Source organism: Podarcis cretensis, assembly GCF_951804945.1.
Source record: "Podarcis cretensis genome assembly, chromosome: 1".
In the NCBI taxonomy this organism is placed as follows: domain Eukaryota; kingdom Metazoa; phylum Chordata; class Lepidosauria; order Squamata; family Lacertidae; genus Podarcis; species Podarcis cretensis.
Genome location: NC_137170.1, coordinates 70,222,485 through 70,245,418, shown reverse-complemented (window position 1 = coordinate 70,245,418; position 22,934 = coordinate 70,222,485). Strand labels below are relative to the sequence as shown.

At 41.7% G+C, this 22,934-nt stretch overlaps 1 long non-coding RNA gene across 3 annotated transcripts; it reads left to right on the top strand.

The window, feature by feature from the left end:
- The first annotated feature begins 2,551 nt into the window (after positions 1–2,551).
- Positions 2,552–16,388, top strand: LOC307210957. 3 transcript variants are annotated; one of them, XR_013836233.1, is made up of 4 exons: positions 2,552–2,597; positions 3,847–4,001; positions 14,730–14,857; positions 16,084–16,388. It is a non-coding gene; the product is annotated as an uncharacterized lncRNA (long non-coding RNA). The 3 variants fall into 3 exon arrangements; XR_013836234.1 differs by lacking the exon at positions 2,552–2,597 and adding an exon at positions 2,605–2,892; XR_013836235.1 differs by lacking the exon at positions 2,552–2,597 and having other exon boundaries at positions 3,581–4,001.
- Positions 16,389–22,934: the final 6,546 nt, after the last annotated feature.

Here is a 22,934-nt window from a genome sequence, read left to right as displayed (position 1 = left end):
AATTATCTATTTCCTTAGCTTAACATGCAATCACACAAAGTTATTTCATGCCACTGAAATACCCCCACTTCCTTGCTCATGCGAAATAATACCTTCTTATTCACACACCGCAAATATCAGACTACAGTTATTCACATGTTGGACTCTGTTGGTTTATTATATTTATACCATGCTTTTCAGATGGGGTCCCAAAGGTGTGATTGGGTCACAAAAAGGTGTAGTTTATTAGAATGTGGTGGTGTTCTGGGCCTTGTCAGTTGATGTCATAGTCCAGGTTCTAGAAGAATTGTCGGTTCCATTTGTCAACCTCTGCTTTGCAAGTTATGATTTATTTATTTTTTTGCAGTCATAATCTGAATAAATTCCAAGAAGGTTCATTTATTTATTTTACAATATTTACATACTGCATGATTGTAATAAAACCTCAATGTGGTTTATGCACAGTAAGCCCCCGACTTATATCTTCCGGGGTCCGCTATCCAGTTCATTAATGTTATGAAAATGCACCTAGTTTCCCTCTGGGCTCATAGGCTTCTCCTCCAATGTGGCTTCAAAAAAGAGTTTGGAAACATTCACTTCTGTTTTAGATTAAACACAGCTTGCCATGTCAACTTAACCTGCACAAACTGTGGTTAATCTTAGCTATGGTTATAGGAAACAAGCTGACTTCAAAGTTATGAAGCTGGTTGGTTTCCACCCAACTTAGTTAAAAATATCTGCACTTGTGCAAACTCCACTAGTAAACATATAGCAAAGTACAATGTGAAGGCATCCCAGGGTCAATCTGGCTTTTTGCTTGAATTGCCATATACTTCTCATCCTCTGCATGCATATATTCTCCATAACCACTCCTGCTCTCCTCAACTGCTATTAGATAGTTCTATTGAAAGAGCTGGTGATTCAGCTTGAATATGTTAAGCCACTGAGTCAGAGCTAAAATGTGCTGTAGTGTGTCTTGACAAATTAACTCAGCGTTGCTCCAAACTGCCAGTGTTTTCATGGCATCTACTACTTTGCGGGGGTGGGGGCACCCATTCTGTAGGCCCTGTAGCAAATATCCTTTATTTGAACTCCCAGTTGTTGCTTGTGGTGCTAACACATGTGCATCACACTTAAGATCAGACACTGGGAGCAACTGATTCGCTCATTAATAATAATTTACATAATTGCCCGACAGTGAACATCCTTTGAAAGTTCTCTTTAATTGATTCTTCAGGAGTCTCACTCCCCATTCTCTCCCCCCCCCCCCAGCAACACTTTTCAACATGGTTGCTTTGTTTTCATTAAGTTTGTAATATTTTCATATGTTTAGCGTTTTGATTGGGAAGATGGAAAGGGAAATGATCTTGAGAGGAGATGTAAAAAACTGCCTTTAGGCTGCTTCACATGTGACAAAATTTGCAGGTACGCTGTGTATATTATCCACAGTGTATCCAATTATGTGGGAAAGACAAACACCTTCCTATTTTGAAATTATATACCACAGTCCTTTGGGCATGGGCACTGATATTTTAAAATAAATTCTTGTCCCTCACAACATCTTCATGATCATCATTAATTACCCCACACTGTAAAGAAACTTTCCCAGAGTGGTTTTACAGTAACAACAGTAATAAAATCTAAAATAGCAGCTGGCAGAGCCACATGAAAATCAATTACAGGACATCAAAATAACGGGAGGAACTTTGTTTGTAAACCGCTTTGAGGTCTGTTTGCTCCCCACCCTGCCCCAGCCAAGCGGTGTATAAATTCTGTGAAATAAATTAATATTCAATTAAGTCATACTCAGATTATACCCCCTGAAATCAATGGATTTCCATTAATTTTAATGAGTCTACTCTGAGTATTGCATTGGATATTATCCTATATCCAATCTGGGGGCTTCTATTGTAGAAATAAACAATTCTAGTGTAAGACAGATTTCTGGCTAAAACTACCCATTTATATTTACAGCCCCTTAGTGACTTGTACTTTAAAGATGCTGAAGTACTTTATCTTCCTTTAAGAGTACTCATTCCAAAGTGGTTAAAAACCAGAAATAACCACCAATTACCCATTCATTAAATCATGTTTACCACCTTTTCCTAAGGTAATTACACAATTACAACATGGTCGTTTATGGCCTGTAAACACAGAGTCTGTGTTTATAGCCTTCCCTATAAAAGCTGGTAGAAATGTCAGAGGTTAATTGTCACCATGGCATGATGTTTACAATGGGATTCATTTCGGCCTGGGAGAAATGATGGTGATACAATCATGCAGATTTTGCTCTTGCCAGTTTATTTCCTCAGCCTCTGATCATTAATTTCAAACTTGTATCATTCGATGTGATTTTCTTGAAGAGTACTTTTTGAGTTTTAAGTTTTATCATTTGCTCTTCTGGGTCAATCTGCTTTAAAATGATCCTCCCCTAAAGTATGGCTCATTAATTGATTGCTTTAAAAATACATTAGTAGAAGTGAAGAGAACAGGAAAAAATAACAGGGTGGTTTAGCGGAGGCGGTAAGAGAATAAAAACACCCCCTAGGTGGCAGTAGTGAGGCTCAAAGTAGGAGAGGCTGGCTTAGCTGGTTTGCCTGCCTCTCCTCCCTCTCACAGTAAGGCCCACAGCCCATGCTGTTATATGTAATAGTAAAAAGCAAGATATCAATAAAACCAACAATAATCTAAAGAAAGGGGATGAACATAGAACAACTTAAACATGGGGGAAAGTTCACTGAAATAAAGCCTATCTCTCTTTGCATTTTCAAAATGGGTCCCCCCCCAGAGGTTTGCCGTTGCTGTGGCTATTACTTGTGACAGACCAGTTCTGTTCTGTCTATCAAGGGAAAGTACATCACAGGAGAGGAAAAGCACTGACAGCTCTGTGTTTTGTTGTATTTATTTTGCACGGTGCGCTGTAGTTCTTTATTGTCATCTTAGATGAGGCAGATCAGATAGAGAATGGCAAGGTGCATATTAATCATAGCTTGCCGTCTGAAAAGCGAACCAAGCCACCCTGTAGTCTCGGATGCATGTCTGTCACATGCCAAGATGATTTAGCCCTTTTCCACGTGCTTATGAAACTGAACATATTTTTCTAGAGTCCTTTTAACCTTAATACGCTTAGCACAATCCATCATAGCAGAACTCAGGGGCCTTCACTTTATTTGATAGAATCCCAAAACTTCAACAGTATTTCTCCAGTCAAAGGAGACAATAATGAAAATGCACTGGCCCAGTATGGCGGCCGATGTGAACCGATGCGTACATTCACCTGGGCTTCCGTGCTCTTGATAGGCCAATCTTGTTGCCCCTGCCTCACTGGAATGGAAACCACATGCTGTTGTTGTAGCTTTAAATGCAGTGCTTTTTTTCCTAGGGCGTACACAGGGGTACGCATACCCCTAAACATTTGTGAATCTAAGTTTGGCCTCATTGAGGGGCAGCATTTCAATATGAGTAGGAAAATGAGAGTACCCCTAAACATTTTTTTTAAAGAAAAAAGCACTGTTTAAATGTATAAGGGAGAAGGGCTGTGATGCATTGGCTTTGTATACAGAAGGTTCCAGGTTCAATTCCTGGCTTCTCCAGTTGTGCGTGTGGGAAATGCTGTTATTTGAAGCCCTAGAGAACCCCTGCTAAAAATGTGTCAACAGTGCTGGGCTAGATGGATCAACAGTCTGACTCAGTGGAAGATAACTTCCTATGACCCATATCCATTTTACCCTGTTGCTGTGTGGAAGTACAAGCTGCTTTCCTTTAAAGCATGCCAGGAAAATTATAATTCTGCATTGCACTGAGCTGAAATGGGAGATTCCTGTTTGCAAAGTGGTTCACCTGCTCTAATGCGCTCCTTCCCTCCAGGTTAGGTAATCTACGTGGGACCAGTTGAAAATGGACAGTGTTCAACTCCACTGAAGTGGGTGCAGAGTGCAGTCCCTCTACCTCACTCTTTACAATCGCTTTGCCCAGAGAGAGGGATGAGACCCTGACTTCTCAGTAAACATTTCCTCCCTGAGGTGAGTGCTGCCCCTTTGCAGGGGAAAAAAAATGTCCCCACCCCCAAATGTTACCTTTTTGCTGTGAAAAACAAATCCTGAGAAATTTAATTTGGTATTTCACACAGTTCTAAATTGCCCTTATTTACAGCTTCTAAGCAGCAACTGAAAGAGTAACTTCTTAGAGCCTCCATTTATGCTTGTATTCATGTGTTGCACGGTTCTCATGGGATTATACCACTGTAGAACACACTGATCCATTTGCTTCTCTAAATGCAGCCTCATAGCAAAACTTTGCCCCCCTGAAAAGTGTACAGAACACACTTATGTCCTATTAGATATTACAGCAATGTTTAGTTTGTTCCCTCAGCTATATCTTGTGCCTGTTCCTAGAAGGGTATTACTGTTTCCTAAGGGTTTTGTTTCGGTATAAATACATTATTGCTAGTAAGGCCATTTTTAGCCAGACTTGCAGAATAACTTCTAGCTGACAGTGTCTTTACGCGCAAAGGTGCTCACTACAATCCATTTCGGGTGAATTTTGTCCTTGCACATGGGGATGAATGTATTAGGTTGCACTGTCTCAGCTAAATTTGTCCGTAAAGTGATTTCTGAGCAGTGTTTTCCTCTTCTCTGTAAGTGTATTCATCTGCTAAAGGTCACTGCTCTAGGTCTCCATGAAGTTAAATGAAACTAAAAAGCTTCCCTCCCAGCAATTGTGTGGTTGTTTTATGAACTTATTAATTGGGATGATCTTCCCCATGCTTAACATAATAGATTAACCCAAGAATTCTGAATTACTGATGAAACAGCACTTCAGACAGAAATGCATGTTAAGCACAATCTCCAAGTCTGAGAGCGACAAAACATCTATATTTTTTTCTAATGGGTTTGACAGTTTGGAATATAATGACCAAACCAAATGTGTCACAATGTGTTTTTTGTCTTTGATGGTTTCATTTTGGAAAAATTAGTGCATCAGTTTAGGGAAAGGCAAATCTGGCATTTTTGGTTTCTTACTTTCTCATTTTACCAATCTTAAGTTCAATTCTCCACATGATATGATGGATATAACACTATGCCAGGGATCATGGTTTGTTTTCTCCATGTGCTAGTGGAGAGGAGCAAAACAGCTCGTATCAGTGCATTTGCAATAACTCATAAACCATGGTTACTGGACCATTGACAGTTGCAAGAAATTCCGGGGTACCCATGAGATTGCATCTTGGACTGTTGCTGTACCATTTACTTTTTGGTAGACTGCTTTTTTGTGTCTTAACCATAGCATTTGCTATTTCATAGCAAAAATGGCCATTTATTTAGAAGTATGTGCTTCATAACCCTCTGTGAATAAGCTTCTCTGTTTATCACATCATTAGGTCAACTTTGTGCAAATGATTTAAGGTGCACAGTGATGTGTTTTGGCAAGACAGCTGCGTGTCACTGTAAATTGTATTCTTTCGCCACATGAACCAAGAGCAAGGAATATTGCTTTGCAGTATTTAAACCTGCAAAATATTGGTACTTTGGAAACGAGTATGCTCATAAACCTGTTTATGAAGCTATATTTCACATTGTAGAAAATCTGCAAGATCAGTTTAAGGACTACTATAAATGGACCCTGCTTTGGGCACTGACAATTTCATATAAACCCAGTGCTTTTTTTCTGGGGGGGATGCAGGGGTACGCATACCCCTAAACATTTTGCGAATCTAAGTTTGGCCTCATTGAGGGGCGGTATTTCAATATGAGGAGGAAAATGAGAGTACCCCTAAACATTTTTTTAAAGAAAAAAATGCACTGTATAAGCCAATAGCCACTTAAGTATTTATCCATTAATGAGGAAAGACCAATCAATTGGGTGGTAACATATTTCCCTGCCTTTTTGAAACCATCAGGAATAAGTCGCAATCTTTGACATGAAGCAAAAAGTGATTGTTAAAGTGTCTCAAGGGATCACATAGAAATGTGTGGCAAATTGGTTTGTACTTCTCCATTCACCACCCCACCATCATGGCTTTGATAGAGCAATCCTCCATTAATTGGTCTAATCCCTTTTAAATAAGTATGAAACCATAGGGATATGCCCTACTTGTGAACACTCTGAAATTATATCTACATATAATAAAAAACACATAAAAAATTAAAATCAAAGACCACTAACTAATCATTGGGGGGGTGTTCTTATTTATTTATATGAAATGTATTTGAGCTAGTTGAAAACTACTTCATAGTGTCTGAACCTTTTTCAACAAACCTGGATGACTTTAACAGAAGATTAGACAAATTCATGAAGGATATGGTTCTCAGTGGCTCCTAGCCATGTTCTGCCTCCATCCTCAGAGGCATAGCTGTCAATTTTCAGATTTGAAAATAAGGGATCAGCAGCCTCGAAAATAAGGGATCAGCAGCCTCACCTGTCCCGGGGACAGTCTATGGGATATCTAACAATCCAGAAGAGCAGTGGAAAACGGTGCTGGAATAAGGGAATTTCCCGCAAAAAAGGAAGGTTGACAGCTATGCTCAGAGGCAGTATGCCTCTGTATGAGAGATAGCCAAATATGTCAATTAAGATTTCTCTCAGTCTCTCATTTTACTAATCTTAAATTTAGTTTCCCACAATTCCATATCAGTTTGCTATTAAAAAATAAATAAATCCTAATGAAAATGTATTAGAATTTTAGTGCATTTTCTCCTAATATACACATTTTTGCAAAACAATTTCCTCTAATACAATACATTTTGTATGTTATTTTCACTAAATGCACGCTTTGCCCCAGTATATGCATTTTTGTACAGATTACTTGGATGGAGAACTGCAGTTCAAATTATTCCCTCACCCCTACTCTTTATACCAGTTTCTGGAATCACAGGTGAGGGTAGCACTGTTGCACTGTGGGCTCCTCACCGGCACGTGATTGGCCACTGTGAGAACAGGATGCTGGGTTAGATGGGCCTTTGGTCTTATCCAGCAGGGCTCTTCTTATGTTCCTACCAAACAATTGGTACAAAATTAGTCTCTCAATTACCGTATTTTTCGTCCTATAGGGCGCACCGGCCCATAGGACGCACCTCGTTTTTTGGGGGGGGGAAATGAATAAAAAAAATTATTTCCCCCTCCCCAGCCGCGGCTGCCACCCCAAGCCTTGTGCACACCTGCCTGAAGCACGGGGCACCCTCCGGAGGGCTCCGCGTGCTTCGGGCGGCAGGCTGCCGCCCCAAGCCTTGCGTGCTAGGCGGGACCTCCTGCGGGCGCGCATCGCTTGCAGACACTCGCCGGGGCTGCAGGCTGCTGCCCCCAAGCCTTGTGAGCCCGCAGGAACTCCCGCCGGGCTTGCAAGGCTTGCAGATAGCTTCCTGAAGCCTGGAGAGCGAGAGGGGTCGGTCCGCACCGATGCCTCTCACTCTCCAGGCTTCAGCGAAAGCCTGCATTCGCCCCATAGGACGCACACACGTTTCCCCTTCATTTTTGGAGGGGAAAAAGTGCGTCCTATGGGGCGAAAATATGGTAGAACTGAACCATAAAGTTGAAAAAAGGGGGTTTTTTTTAATCTGCACCAGAGCTGAACACAGTTTTGTAATGGTTCTGTTATCAGCTGCATATTTTCAGGATATTTCTCCAAGAGCAAATTGAAAAAGGAATGTGAAAACATGCCAATCAAGCAAATGGCAGGAGGTAGAAATGTGTTGCATGTAACTCAGCTGAGCAGTATCCTCATTACATAATCAAAGTCTCATATAAGCTTTGAGAACTTTTCCCATTCTTCATGTTTCCCACAAATGTATGTAAAAAAAAATGGCAAGCTTTTCAATAGCAACAAGCAGCCATACTTTCAACTGCTTATTCCTGCAAGGACCATGATTTTTTAAATTAAAAAAATCATACAAATGTAAAGAATAAGTACATTCAACGCCTGCTAAACAAAAGCATTCAGATGGGTATTTTAAGCCAGACTATTTATTGTTGAACAACAAACAAACACGGTAATCAGTCTTTAATGAAACAGAACACAAAGAGATTTTGATTTAGTGTTGTTTATGCAAAATGAAAGGAACATAAACCACTCCATAATGTGGAAAAGAATTATAGTGTAATTGAATAAGAGCTGGCTAGATCCGGAAAGTGTCTGTGAAAATAAATTAGAAAGCTGCAGAAGCTGCTGAAAGGACAGAATGCTGCTAGGGTGTAGCTTGGTAAAATAAGACATGCAACCGGTGTGCATTTGGCTCTAGTAACTGGGGGAGGCCTGGATCTCTGGTGGAGGACAACGAAAGGAGCACAGCAGGAACAGGCCACATGGTTGTGTGAGAAGGTAAAGGTGTGATTGTGAAAGAGAAGAGGTTTTAGCAGGAGAGACTGGATTTAAGTAGATTTACCTGAAAAGTCACAAAAAACAGGAATGCAAAAACAAAATGCATTGTGTGTGGTAGCCCTCTCCAGGCATTTGTTCTATAAGTTCAGAGAACAGGTGGAGAGGAACCAGGGCCCCATCCCCATGAACATCTCCACCAGGTCTCATGACCTCCACCCATTCAGCGGCAGTTCTGAATGGGAGTGCTACATTAATCAAATATTTATCCAGTGTAGGGTCCTCCTGATTGTATGGAGAAGCCTGCACACACAGGGGGCTTCCAAGTGTGTGTGAGAGGGGGGGTTGTATCCAGTGAAATTCTCCCATTAGCATGTGAAACCTGCATCCAAGGTCACTTCGCTACTCCAGTTTATGGGGCTATGCTTTCCACAGCTCCACCAATCTCAGAAACAGCCATATCTTTAAGAGCCAAGTTGAGATACTATATCTTTGGTCTTCTCCAGAGTGAAAACTGCTGCTGGTTGGTGGTGGAATCTTCTTCTTTTCATCCCAGGAGAATGTGCAGGACATATTTCACACACCCCTGCCAACGTTTCCACTCCATGGACACAGGTGTTGCACCATGCCATTTTGCTTCCATCACAAGTACACAAGCAGCGTGTTTTTACCCCTGGTTAACCTGCCCCTTTCCCTGCCATCTAATGAAGAACCTGCTCCTCAGGCATAAACTGGTGGCTCCTCAAACTCCTTGAAAATTTAGCAGGATGAAATGGTTCAGGTGAGGGAGTGGGATGCAGTCAGTGAATGGCAGCTGCAGCCAACATGGTGACCTCCAGCAGTTGTGGACTACAACTCCCATCATTCCTGATCATCAGCCATGCTGGTTGTGGCTGATGGGAGTCGCAGTCCACAAAGGTCTGGAGGGCACCATGTTGCCTAACCCATATGAATATCTACCTCCAGCTTTAAGGCGCAGGTCCATTAGCATTTGGCACAATGAAAATGCACAAAGCATAGATTTCACTATATCCCTTCAGGATATGACTCCACTTGTCCTTTTCTTAGCACTGACGCCACACTATACCGGTCGGTCAGAAATGACTCCCTACACTAATCAATACTGGGCATCAGACCTGAGTTAGGGATGCTGCATGGCCATCTGGGGAATTTCACATATCTTTTTGTACATTATAGAACAAGCCTTGGATGCCTGCCTGAATTTCATCAGCTAAACGAAATGCCTGTTTCCGGCAAAGGTTGATGTAGCAATAATAAGACTAGTCACAGAGACAGTGTTCTTTGCTCTTAATCTGCTTCTGTGGCAGTTTGCTATGCAGCAAGCTATTTGTTATATTGAGTGATCTGTCAGAGAAATGGGAAGGGTTTTTTGTATGTTTTTTTAGCCACACCAACACAGGCCTTTGTTTTAGAAGTTAACGGTGGCATGGAGGGAAATCCTCTAAGTGGAACACTGAAAGTTTCCTTTTACAGAATCAGACCACTGGCCTGTCTAGCTCAGTTAGGAACATAGGAAGCTGCCTTAGTATAAGGCAGACCATTAGTATAGTAGTCAGACCATTTGCTTATCTAGCTTTCTGTTGTCTATGCTGACTGACAGCAGCTCTCTGCAGGGAATCAGGCAGGAGACCTGGAGATGTCAGGGATTGAACTGGGACCTTCTGCATGCACAGTGGACACTCTGCTACTGAACTATGGCCCTTTCCCGTATCAGCTACTGCCTCCTGGTAGTGGTTCTCCAGACTTTCACCTTGTGGTGGATTGTGTTTGACCAGAAAGGTCACCAAGATAAGAAGACCCATACTCCGTACACCAAAGGCAATTATATCTTCATCCTACCCCTTTCAGTTCTTTAAAAAAGCATTGTCTGGGTCCAGCATCACTAGTACTGGACACATCTCTTTCCCCATATGTAAAATGGTAATAATATTCATAGCCTTCATAGGATAATGGTGAAGACAAAAGGTTCCAGTGGCTCTGTCCATTAAAAGCATGATACAAATTGTGATTAATTTCTGCAAGAAATTGCCATGTTCTTTAAGAATGTCTGTGTTTTCTTTAAAAAGCACTTTAATCCAAGCCTCTTTTCCAGCCTTTTTTAACCTATGGTCCGCAGATATTGTTGGACTACAACTCCCACCATCCCTTACCACTGGTCCTGCTAGCTAGGGATGATGGGAGATGAAATAAAATGGAAGAAAGTTGTAGGTTTTAAAATCTGCCCTGCCTTGGGTTTCTTCCATTTTATTTCATTTCATTTTTTGGCAGGAAGTGTCTGGTACCTTGAAAAATCCCAGTTCCTTTAATGAACACTCAGTTCTAAATATAAGGCCCGTATTTGGCTATTCAGAGTTAGCTACTTTTCAGAACTGGTGTTTTCTGCATGAGCTTACAATTCTAAATTAAGACAAATGATAGATCTAGCTGGACAAAAGGATAGCAAAAAGGGGAAAAGATCTTACAGCAATTAAACAGCAAGGCTAATGGGTGGCAATTGTAGTTCACAGTTTCAATAAATGTCATATAATGACTTTCAATGTAAAGGAAATAAAAAGGCAGATGTTAGAGCATGCTGAAGAAAAGAGCTGATTTCTGTTATGGATTCTCATACATCTCAGGCCAAAGCAAAATTGAGCTATGAGGATGGGAGGATGTTGTTTGCTTTGCTGAAAGAGTCTTAATTAAAAGGACTGCTCTTTGGGGTATAAGGCTTCAACAGATAAGTATAAATCTTGGATGTATGACTATATTGTTCAACATGTAAGCATTTTTTTTTCCAAAATCACATTTCTAAAGAAGTATAACCCTCATGTTTTATTTATTTAGCACTTATATGGAATTTTCTGAGAGGAGTCCTGAGGTTTGCAGACACACCAAAAGAAAAATACTTAGGGGAAAATAATCTGGGCATGGGAGCAAGAACTGAATAACTGTCCAGTGAGATCACATTCAATTGGCATAGAATGGTGACTGACAGTTGAGGGGACAGATGGACACAGAATATAGCATTATGAAATGTGTTATTACAGTCTTGGCTGTGAGTCCTTGAAGACCTGCTTTGTAGGCCATTTCTACCTGGCCTGGGTGGGCAGAGCCTGGGCTGACTCCAGATACAAAAGTTGAGGCTGCTGAACAGACTCCTGGGCTGGGGTGATGTTTGGGGGGTTTTGTTGAAGGGGTTGTTGCTGTTGGTTTGTTTAAATCTTTGTTTTAGATTTTGTTGTGATTTATGTTGAAATTGTTCTGTTTGGTTTTGTATCTTTTAAAGTTGAGTTTATTCTTTAAGGAATACTTTTGTTTTGTTGTAGTTATGCATTTTTTCATGTTGAGCATGGTTTGAATTGTGGAAAGGCGTCATACAAATGAAATTCCGTATGTAATGACTGGTTGAATGGCTGAAAAACTGAACAGGAGTGATCTACAATGCAAGGTTTTGAGGCAGGACCTGCATGCAATAATGATGCTGTTTTAATCAGGATACCACCAGTGGAAAGGCCCTGTCTCCACTTACCAAGAGCCTAACCCATGAATGCAGAGACACTGAAAATAGATCAGAAGCAGGCAGTGAAAAGCAGAGTGGGATATGGTGGTGCCAGCTCATGCAAAGATCCTTGGTGTGAGACTACAGGTGCTACACAGATACAACAATGTTCCTTTATTCCGCTGGGGAATATTGGAGGGTGTGTATTGTGTGTACTGCAAAAGAAATAAAAAAAAATTAATTATCACCTTTTAAACTGTGTGGGGTTTTTTTGTTTTGTTAGTATGTTATGTATTTTTGTGTTTTTATATTGTAAACCACCCTCTGATCCTTGGATGAAGGGTGGCATAGAAATTTAACAAATAAATAAATTATAGATTTATATATATTAAAAAAACCCAAACGGAATAAAACTTGAATGATAAGGACTTGCATTAAGGAAGGGGAAGGGACCTAGTGATACAACACACCAAATTTAGTTGCAATCCTAAACATACTTGCTTGAGTTTTTTAAAAAGGGTATTGAACTTAGTGGGACTTACATTCGAGTAAACATGCAGAGGACTGAGCTGCACATTATATGCTCTGTAAGACAGAAAGCTGTGCAAAATTAAATCCTTTTGTTGTAATCTCTCTCTTTTTAAAGGAGGATATTTTATAGTGCAGTAGCAGAAATCTTGCTTCTCCATATGGATTTCTACAACATGCCACTCTGTTCGAATGAAATCACATTTAGACATAGAATAGGCTTCAGATTTTCTGGAGAAGTTAAAAGAAAAAGATTATACTAAGCAAGCAAAACCTCAGCTTTTGTATAATTTGAATTTGCTGCACTGGCTAGAGATAGTGATTATTTTAACCAGTGAATTGTAAGAGGCATTTGAGTAAATTAATCTCAAAATAGATTTCACTGTCTTCTGCAAGGATACAGTGACGCATCTCAAAATTCCTTTGATAGATGCCTTTTGTTGGAACAATGAAAGCAATAAATGGCGATACTTTATCAGAACTCTTCAGTTATGTCCCCAGACACAAAAAGAAAAATAAGCACTTGATTAGTAAAATAATGGCAAAGTGCATAGCATGAAAGGTAATCCAAAAATGATAAAAAAAGGATCAGACTGACCTAAAAAGTGTACCATGTGTAAAACAAGAGACCAAAATGTGTGGCATACTGAATGGCAATGAGCTTGGAATTCTGTTTGTAAAACAATCCTATCTTCATGTGTCCTAGCCTTGAGTCACTGTGTCTTGGAATGTCTGTGAAATAAATGGTTCTGACTTAGGCCACTTTCAAACATATCTTTGGTAGTGCTATAGCTTTTGGGTTTGGTCGGGGGGCTTTTCTGCATGCTTCCATATGACGCTATCATCGTTCCATTGTTATTCTGGAATATTGCAGTCGCCAAAGTGCATTTGTGAAAGATCCAGAATGGTTCAGCTATATTTTCATTGTGAATAAGATACTTGGAGCTTTCTCCTGCTTTTGTGTATAGTGGTGGCAGGGTGGTTTGAGCACTAGTGTGGGTGGAAAAAAGCACAATCACCCTCTAGAAAACAGGGACACGTGGCTGGTGGTCTATGACAATTTTGCTCCAAAAAACACTGGAACAAACAGCAGCTATAGAACTCTGAATAGTATACTGTGGGTTTTGAACCAAGTTAGGATGATGTCCGCTCTCTGAGGCAGTGCCCAATGATTCAGTGGGTACTGAGACCAAAGTGAAGAACTATATGCAAAGAATCCTTGTGGTGAGGGGTTTTTAACCTGCCAGTGAGTTTGCTGCAATTGGGTGACAAGCAGTAGTCCTCCAAGTGGCTCTTGCTTACTTTCGACCTTCTGTTTTCATTTTTGATCTTCCCATTATCTGAGCAACTGACTTTCATTCCAGACAGGGCTGGGATGTTTTGCCGCATAAGGCAAAACAGGAAATGGTTCTCCCCTCCCCACACTGCCTCCACTGCCACCTCTGCCACTGCCTGGGGCGACTGGAGACAGCCCAGGGAAGCTCCAGTGCAATGAAGGAGGCCAAAGAGGAACAGGCAGTGGCAGTGGAGCAGGAGGTAGAGGTAGAGGCGACAAGCACAGGAGGCGGCAAGTGGGACACCCCTCGGGGCATAGATCTGCCGCCCCTTCCAGTTGTCCCCAGCCTGCTGCCTGAGGCAACTGCCTCACCTTTTTTTTTATAATAATTTTTATTAATTTTCCAATTTTATAACAAAGCAACAACAACAACATAAAAGCATCAACCAATACAAACAAACACACAAATATAGATTCTTAACCTCCTTTTCATAAGCCTCCTTTCTCGGACTTCCCCATACCTCACCCTTTTTGCATCCTTATTTTACAGTTTTTCAGCAACCCTTTTAGCCAATTAAATTTAAATTTATTAAATTTCTCAATTTCACCTTAAGTCATCAAACATTTTCAGCTGTAATTCTGCATCTTCCTTCCCCTTGACATTTTAACACTGATCAATATTATAACAGTTCTTAAGGTAAGCTTTAAACTTCTTCCAGTCTTCCTCCACCGTCTCTTTCTCTTGGTCACGGATTCTGCCAGTCATTTCTGCCAATCCCATAAAGTCAATCACTTTCGTCTGCCATTCTTCCAGTGTGGGGAGTTCTTGTGTCTTCCGATACTTTGCTAGAAGGATCCTTGCTGCTGTAGTGGCGTACATAAAAAAAGTCCTATCCTTCCTTGACACCAATTGGCCGACCATGCCCAAGAGAAATGCCTCTGGTTTCTTGTGAAAAGTAGAGGCAACTGCCTCACCTTGCCTCAAGGGCAGGCCGGCCCTGATTCTGGTGGCCACAGAGGCTGTCTACACTGTCCACACCTGAAATTAATCTGCTTTACTACTGCTTGTGGTGCTGTGGGTATATTCAAGCCTGCCTTGTAATGGTGTGGTGTCTGCTGTCTTTTGGGTCCAGGTTGTCACCCGCTGCCCCATTATCCAGGTAGCTCCAGCAGAGTCTTACATTCCTCAAGCTGACTTATGCGCAGATCAAACAATCGGCAAGACAAAGGCAAAATTCACTAACGGCACCAGCACTCCAAGGTGAGCACAATTCTTGTATTTTTCAGAGGAATGGCACACACACAGAGAGAGAGAGCTATTTTCACAGAGTTAAAAGTTATTTGTCAATACTGGGGCACACGTACCAAAGACAATCTCAGATGTCAGTTACAAAATTGCCATCTGTTGTATTGCTTTGCACGGACTTCTCATCTTTCCTGCCATTGCTATTGTGCTTTACAGAGTGGATCATAAACCAGACGTCTCACAAGTGCGTTTTTCATGCTTTTAGGAAGACGCGTTAGAGTGCCAAATGAGAACACGTTGAGAAAATTTCCTATTTCTATTTTTCCTTCCACTTACTTGTCATTTGTGGGGTTGATAACTGGAATTACAGCAAAGCCTAATGGTATCTGAAGAAACAACTTGACGCTTTCCCTGATGCAGCCTCGGCACTTAAAGAGAAGAGAGAGCTCTCCTGCTGTTTATTCCTGGGTAGCCTCACACAAACAGGAATCAAATGCTGACGGCCATGCATCCGTCCATGTAGAGTCTCAGTCTTGGGCTGGGGGGGAGCAGAGGCTGGAGCCTGTAAAGCCCCAAGGCATACTGTCAACACCCCTTCTGGGCATATTTGGGATTTGAGTGCTCTATGCTTGAACAAGATGCTCTGCAAAGGGCAGTAAAGCAATGCCTCCATTCTATTGTCCACAGATGTCCATTTGAGTTCCATTTTTGTACGGTTCATTTGATGCGAGAACACAAATAAGTAGCTTGTACATAGCCCTCTGAAAGAGACAAATAGAATTAGGCAAGGGGGGATATAGGTGATATTTGCTGCATTTGCTTTACTACTTGCGAGCTCTGCAATAGGTGTGTAGATAAGTACACCAGGCTGCATCAGAAGAGAGGGCTGGGGAGGTGGGGCAGCTCCATCAAGTTCACTCCAGGGTGTTTTCAGAATTTGGGTTGTTGTTGTTGTTTTTAAAAATGTATGGATCGTTTGCTTTGAATTTTAGGCGGTAGCTTTTAATTGCAGGGTTTAAAACTGTTAGGCTATCTTTGCAGGCAGCCTAAGCTGACTTGCTTTAAATTTTCTGGCACATCTCATCAACTATGAATGATTTTTTAAACTTCCAGTCTCATCTTTGAGGAAATTAAATATCGGTAATGAGAATGAAACTTTTCAATATTGCCGGGGGAGGGGGTGGGCGGTGAGAATAAAGTCCAACATTCTGCTCTGTTGGTATGTTGTTGTTGTTGTTTAGTCGACTCTTCATGACCCCATGGACCAGAGCACGCCAGGCACTCCTGTCTTCTCTATTGGTATAATCACTTCCAATAAAACCTTCCAAGGTGCGTTCCAAAGCTTCAGTCTTGCAGTTCAAAAAGCAATTCATCAAGCAGACCTAAAATTACTCATTTATTCTAAGTTGGAGATTCAGTTTCCATGCTAGTTGTCTGCAGTACAAAAGATCTGTTTTAAGAATGTAATCAACCAAATAAGATGGTAATGTGGCATAAATGTTGGAATAAATTCTGCCTTAGAAGCACCTTGGTGCTAAAACAGCAATGAGTCAAATGTCTTTCATAGGTCAACAGGGAAAGAAAAGTGTCAGTTTCACTTGTATCCAAATGATAAGTGCTTGCTTAAGAGATGTAGCAAATCAGTTACCTATAGCCTGCAAAATGAGAATCTCATTTCTGAGATACATATTTATGAAAGAGCTGGCAGGGGGTGTGGGGAAGAGACGGACTCTGTTTCCAAATACCTTTTAAGCTTGCTGTACATGAAAAGAGACATAAGCAGGCAGAATTGCTAAAATGATGGCAAAGAGCGTGGAAGGAAAAGTAATCAGAAAATGATGGGAGAAAAATCTGACATCATAAATGTGCTGTGAAGCAAATGATAATCTTTGCTTCTTTATTCAAGTATACAGTATTCAAGGCAAGAGCTCATATTTTTCACGTTCTAAGAATCTGACTGCTCTTTTTGATGTACTCATGAAGGCCGCTATAACGTATAATATATAATGCCTGCATACAGAATATGTTTATAAGCTATGCCAGTTAATCAGAAAAGAATTTGTGGCCTATCACACCCTTTCCTTCTCAGTGACGGGTGGGGCAAGATGCGACTCTTACCTTTCTGCAGTACGCTGCATTCCCATCCCATCAAACCCAGGTTTCTGCACCATCACCTGCCTTTCTCCATCCAGGCACACAAGATTCGTTATCCCAGTTCAAGGGCCTGCTTCTTGAGCCCTTGCTTAAACTTAAGCCCTTTTGAAAATGCAGTGACTGGGAATATGGAACTCCTTAGGCCAAGTCACATCATTGGTCCATGAGTCCAGGACTGCCTGTTCTCATCGGCAGTGGTTCTCTAAAGCCTGAAGCCTGATTCTGCTACCTGAGTTTTCCTCATAACCTTGGGGTCGGACCCCACTTCTTCAGGGTATGAGACCAGGGAGAGCAAGAGAGGGAATTGCTCTCAGGGCCAACCCCACAAGCCCCATACCACCCGGAAGCACATTTTCAGGAAGAGCTTATGGTGCCAACAAGCCTCCAACCCAAGAATGTCACGTTGCCCTCCTCTGACTCTGAGGGCTCAGAAGCCCTAGTGCAACCGCATTCAGAGTCAACTACTGTTCAAGTATGCTGGACACCTTTACATGAAAAGTCTCCTCTCAGCAAAGGCAGAGCTAAGCTGCTGGCAAAGAGCTGCAGGTCCTATATCAGGCTCAGTCTGAGGATGGATAGCTTAGTTGGTTAGAGCATGGTGCTGATAATGCCAGGGTTGCAGGGTTGATCCTCATATGGGACAACTGCATATTCCTGCGTTGCAGGGGGTTGGACTAGATGATCCTATGGGTCCCTTCCAACTCTACAATTCTATGATTCTATGAATACTGCTGCTGAAGCAACTTCTGAGCCCTGCCCTTACGAAGTCTCCAGCATGAGCCCTGCATGGCACTGCCTCATCTGTGTTGAGATCAGCACTCTCGTCAGAACAGTTCCTCTTAACTTGAGAAGCTGGGAATTGAACCTACACAGAGAGCATATGCTGTGCCCACCAACAGTGCTTGAAGACAAAACATAAAAACTAACCCACCCATCCCAAACTCCAGACTTCCTCTAACAGTGGAACTTCTTTGCATGAAAGATCCTGTGCATATGGCTACTCATGGCTCACTCTGGGACAAACCGTTAAGATGAAAAGTAGTAGACACTTATCTGCTACAAACAACTCTATGTGACTGTATCATTTACTTTGAATATGCATGAAATGTTTCTTGCAGGATGGGGGTATAGGAAGGATTGTTTCTTATGTGTGTTTTTTTGAAATTGAAAAATGACGCTTTTCTATAAAAGGATTCTGTAGATATATTGCCAGCCTATGGCTCCAAACAGACATGCTCATTTGTCTGTTCATGGGATGATGCAGTTGTTGTAGAATAGTACTCCCTCTAGCTACATCTTGGTGGTATTGACTTACTTCTTTACATAGTGTGCTGCTAAATATATACGTATGTCGGAGGTTTTATTGTAGGCTGTGCTGCAAAAAGCTTGTAGAACCTTGACAGAGTGAATTAATCTTCCCACTGCTGCTGTTCTCACAAGCTTTCCTATGTTTTATATAGTTTAAATCAAATTAAGATGGTTTCTGATGAAACATAATGAGTGGGGGTGGCAGGGGAGGAAGAAAGGAGGAAGGCCACAATTTCACTTCTGTTCCCTATGTAACACCTACAGTAAGAGGAGGAGGAGCAAGTCTCTCACCAAGGTCAGGTGTTCAGGTTTTTTCCAGCATGTCTGGTGCTTGTGCAAAGGGGAAATTTAATGCGCCATTCTCAATTTTGGATGATATGCTACAAACACAAATGAAGCAAGAACAATGACAGGCTAGCCATTTCATCCTGTAATTTTCACATCTGGTCTTAATTTGATTTTGGAAAGTGTAAAACTGGAAAATTCTAGACAGCTGTGAGGTGGTTTACCTGTGATGACTGCAGCTTCAAGAGATGACTGGCATGTGTTACTGGGCCATTACTCATTCTTACTTTTGATGGGCCTCTCTAGCAGTTATAGCCTACACAGGTTACACCAATCTCCCTGCAAATGAAACATCTAAAGGGCACCAGTTTGGTGAAGGCTGGGTAATATTTTGGAGTCCAACTCTCATCATCCCTGACCACTAGCCATGCTGGTTGGCAAAGATAGGAGTAGGACTCCAACAACATCGGGAGGGCACCACATTGGGGAAGGCAATTTAGATCACACACATATATAACCACCTGTTTAAATACAGCTGTATTGGTTTCCAGGTGGTTTCCAGTCCCAATTTAAGGTGCTCACATTAGTGCTTAAAGCCCTAAATGACTTAGACCCCAAATATCTGAAAGACCCCTCACCTTCCCTCTTGGGTGCTAAGCTCAGCAGAGGGGGGCCTTCTTGGTTGTTTGCCTCCATCTGAAGACTGGGGTGGGTGATGGCCTGGGAGAGGGCATTCCCTCCCCACAGAGGTGCATCTGGAAACTTCATTACACAGTTTTCAGTGGATGCTGAAGGCACACCTCTGCACTGTGGCCTTAAAAAACCCCTATCCTGGGACCTGTTGCCCAAAGTTACCTATCTATTCTTGTTTTATATTTGGCTTTGTTTACTTTAGCATGACTGTGAACTTTCATGAAACCTGAATTATTTCCTCTTACCTGTCACTGTTTTCAGGGGTGTGTGTGGGTTTTTCCCCTAGAAAGAAAATCCTTGCAATTTCTCTTTCTTTTTTTGGAAGCCCCCAGCAAAGTAATTTGCATCATGAACTTTCTGAGCGTCTTTTCTGAAACTCTTTTGGCTTGATTTGTATGTCAGCTGCCCTCCGGACCGCCTCCGTGGAAGGCCTCCTGCCGCGGGTGTGATTGCTAGGCTCTCGACAGTAAGATTCAAACTGTGACCAAATATCTGAGGAAGGCTGAATTGGTACTTCCACCTTCTTTTTCCTGCTGTGATACACAAAATCATTTTCCATTGGCAAAACCCATCCACCCTAAATAAAAATCAGGGTTTGTGATTAAAACACACACGCACACAGCAGGTGGCAAGTGATTTTCCATTCTCCGTACCATTCTAGCCTCACAGCTAGTTAACACGCCGCCTCATCTTCTTTAATCATGATTTCTCTTTTGCCTGCCGGCCTGATTTGCATGATGGGCCATGACTTCCCTGAAGGAGTCTTGAAGTGTTTTCAAACATCTCAAGTCGGAGCTCTCTCAAGAGAATCTTCCTTGTTTTGCTGGACGCTTTGAGAATAGTTAACGTTTCCTACATCACAAGAAGAGCCATGTTGGGAAAGAGGAAGCCAGGCTTTGCTCTTAAAAATTGTCCCAAAGCTTCTTTTGGTATGAAATGTGGCAGACTTCCTCACAGATTCACCTGTGCTCCAGCACCTGTGCAGACTTCCTTATTTCCTTTTGGGTATTGCTGCATACACTGCCTTTTGACTTGAAAGGCTTAAAAAATAAATAAATCAGTGCACTCCTCTTATTCACTTAGGGGTGGAAGGATTTGTCCATTTTGGTTCTGTCCATTTCTCATTTTTCCAATCCTGAATTTAGATTTCTATATTTGACAGAAATTTGCCATTTTTTAAAAAAACAACCATGAAAATTCATCAGAATTTTAGTGTGAATTTCTGCTGATAAACAGATGCTTATAATCCAGCTTTGACTAATGTACATTTTTTTGCAAGCAATTTCACCTAATAAAATTTGTTTTTAAATGCTATTTTTACTAACATGCTCATTTTATTCCCTCTTTCCCCTAACATGCATTTTTGTAAACTGTGTTTGGTTGGATCATAAAATCATAGAACTGCTGAGTTGGAAGGAATCCTGTGGGTCATCTAGTTCAACCCCCTGCAGTGGTATCACAAAATTTGGATAAGTGCGAAATTTGAAGGATGGCTGTGTTTTGGTTTGCAGATTGTTTCAGAAAGTGTGAATCCAACTGATTCGGCTTTAAATGCATACTGGATCAAATTTCTTCTCCTTACCTCTCTTCAGTATATCCTTATTATTTCTTCTCCTTACCTCTCTTCAGTATATCCTTGTTATGAGTGAGTCTGCTGTTCAGTTTACATCCCACTTTTCTTCCAAGAAACTCAAGGCAGCCTACATGCAGTAGTAGCACATGTGGTGAGGTGGAACCATGCAGGCCTCCTCCCTGCCTTGACACTGGCATTACTGCTGATTACCTGGACAGGGCTGGGGTGGGACAGGACCTCAGTGAAGGTTGCAATTGTGGGGATGCAGTGGTGGGGATGTCCCAGCCCAGTTCAGGTAAGCAGCAGTGATTCAGGCATTGGTAGGGCCACTCTACTCCACCACAACACATACACTGCTAATGTGTACGTGGTTCCTTCCCATGCCCTGTGTGATCATCACAAGAGCTCTGTCAGGGAAGTTAGGCTATGTCTGTCTGAGAGTTGACTGTGTCAAGGTCACTCAGTAGGCTTCGTGGTTGAGTGAGGATTTGAATCTTGGACTTGCAGGGTCCTAGTCCAATACTCTAATTATTAGACTACACTGGTTCTGTTTATTTTGCAGCAAGCCTCTTCTCCCACCCTCAGGAGATCAGGAACCCTTCTCTATCCATTCTGGGAGGCAAGTACATGCTGCTCAGTTGGAACTCAGTGCAGATGTTTCACTGAATGATAAAGTGTGTGTGTGTGTTTCATTGTTTGGAAAGGCCTGCGGTTGCAATATGGTTATTTCTGTAGTAGATTTGTGAAAGCATTTCTTTTTCTGCTTCTACCCGCTTTTTTCTTTTTTGTCTCGCTGCAAAAGAATAACGCTTGTGCCTTCCAAGACGTCATATGGCCTATTTTGTTAACGGCACAGATCGCATGCTATTCAGTCTGTGTCAGTTCTGTTTTCCAACCTGACACTTCATTTAACATAAAAGTTCTGCCTGTATTAAAACTTCATGTACACAAAGAGCAGATCAAATAAATCTCTGGCTCTCGGTTTCATATTTGTGTCATCAGCTCACTTTTGGCACTAAGTTACAGCATACATCTTAATTTAGAGGCCTGAACTTCAGCAGCAGCGACAGTAGTTCCTTTCCGAGAATGCTGTGGGGGATTATATTATAATGAATAGAGGAGGCATGCTTGCTTTTCTTTGCAGCACAACAGCAGAGCACCATTGCAGATCTTTCTTTACTCAAGAGAAGGAAGGCTATCAAATGCTCAGAGCACAGGAGCACCCTTTCATCTTGTTTTCTTTTCTGGTTTTGCTCCACTTATACCTGTGGGTCTTCAAAGCCTTCCAATCAGTTGTCTGTCAGAGCTTCAAAGCACTGCATCACCTGATGCATTGTGTCACTGTGACATCAGGTGATTGACAGGTGTACAAGGGGTGGGGCCGTTGAGGAGGTAATGATTTAGCCCACGAGCCAAGTCCAGTTACCCACTCTGGTGTATAGGATTTTATCTTTAACATTCTGCTACCTGAGCACATAGGTTGCATTCAGCAGAATGTTGCATTTGCATCAAGCTACTTGGAAGTGGGGATTGGTCATGATTTCCACACCTTGATCTATGGAAAGAATGGATGCCGGGGCTGATTTGTCTGCCAGCATTTTAAGAGGGATGTTCTCAGAAAAGAGTTGCAGCTCAGCCTCCCTGGCCCATTAGAGGATTTTGTATAAGACACTTGTAGTACTGCTTGCATCACGGTGGCTTAAAAGACCTGAGCTGTAATCCTGCTATATCCCTTTTCAGAAAGGAGGAAAGAATTGTATACACATATAAGGGCACTATATGTTTTCTTTGTTTCTTAAGCCTTGTATAGTAAACCCTAATGTCGTTGTCTTTTTCGTTGCGGCTAAATCTTTCAGGAGACTAGCTATGGTGATTTCAGAACTGTTTCCATTCCATTAATAACTTCCAATCCATTAGGTGTTAGGTAGAGCTGGAGTTACTTGTTCACCATATTCATCTGTTTGAACAATAGACTTAGCAATATTGGATTTTCTCCACTGTCATTTTATTGCCTAGTTTACTCAATATTATGCAGGTTTTAACATGCGGAGCAATATTACAATGCGTACCCCCCTGCAT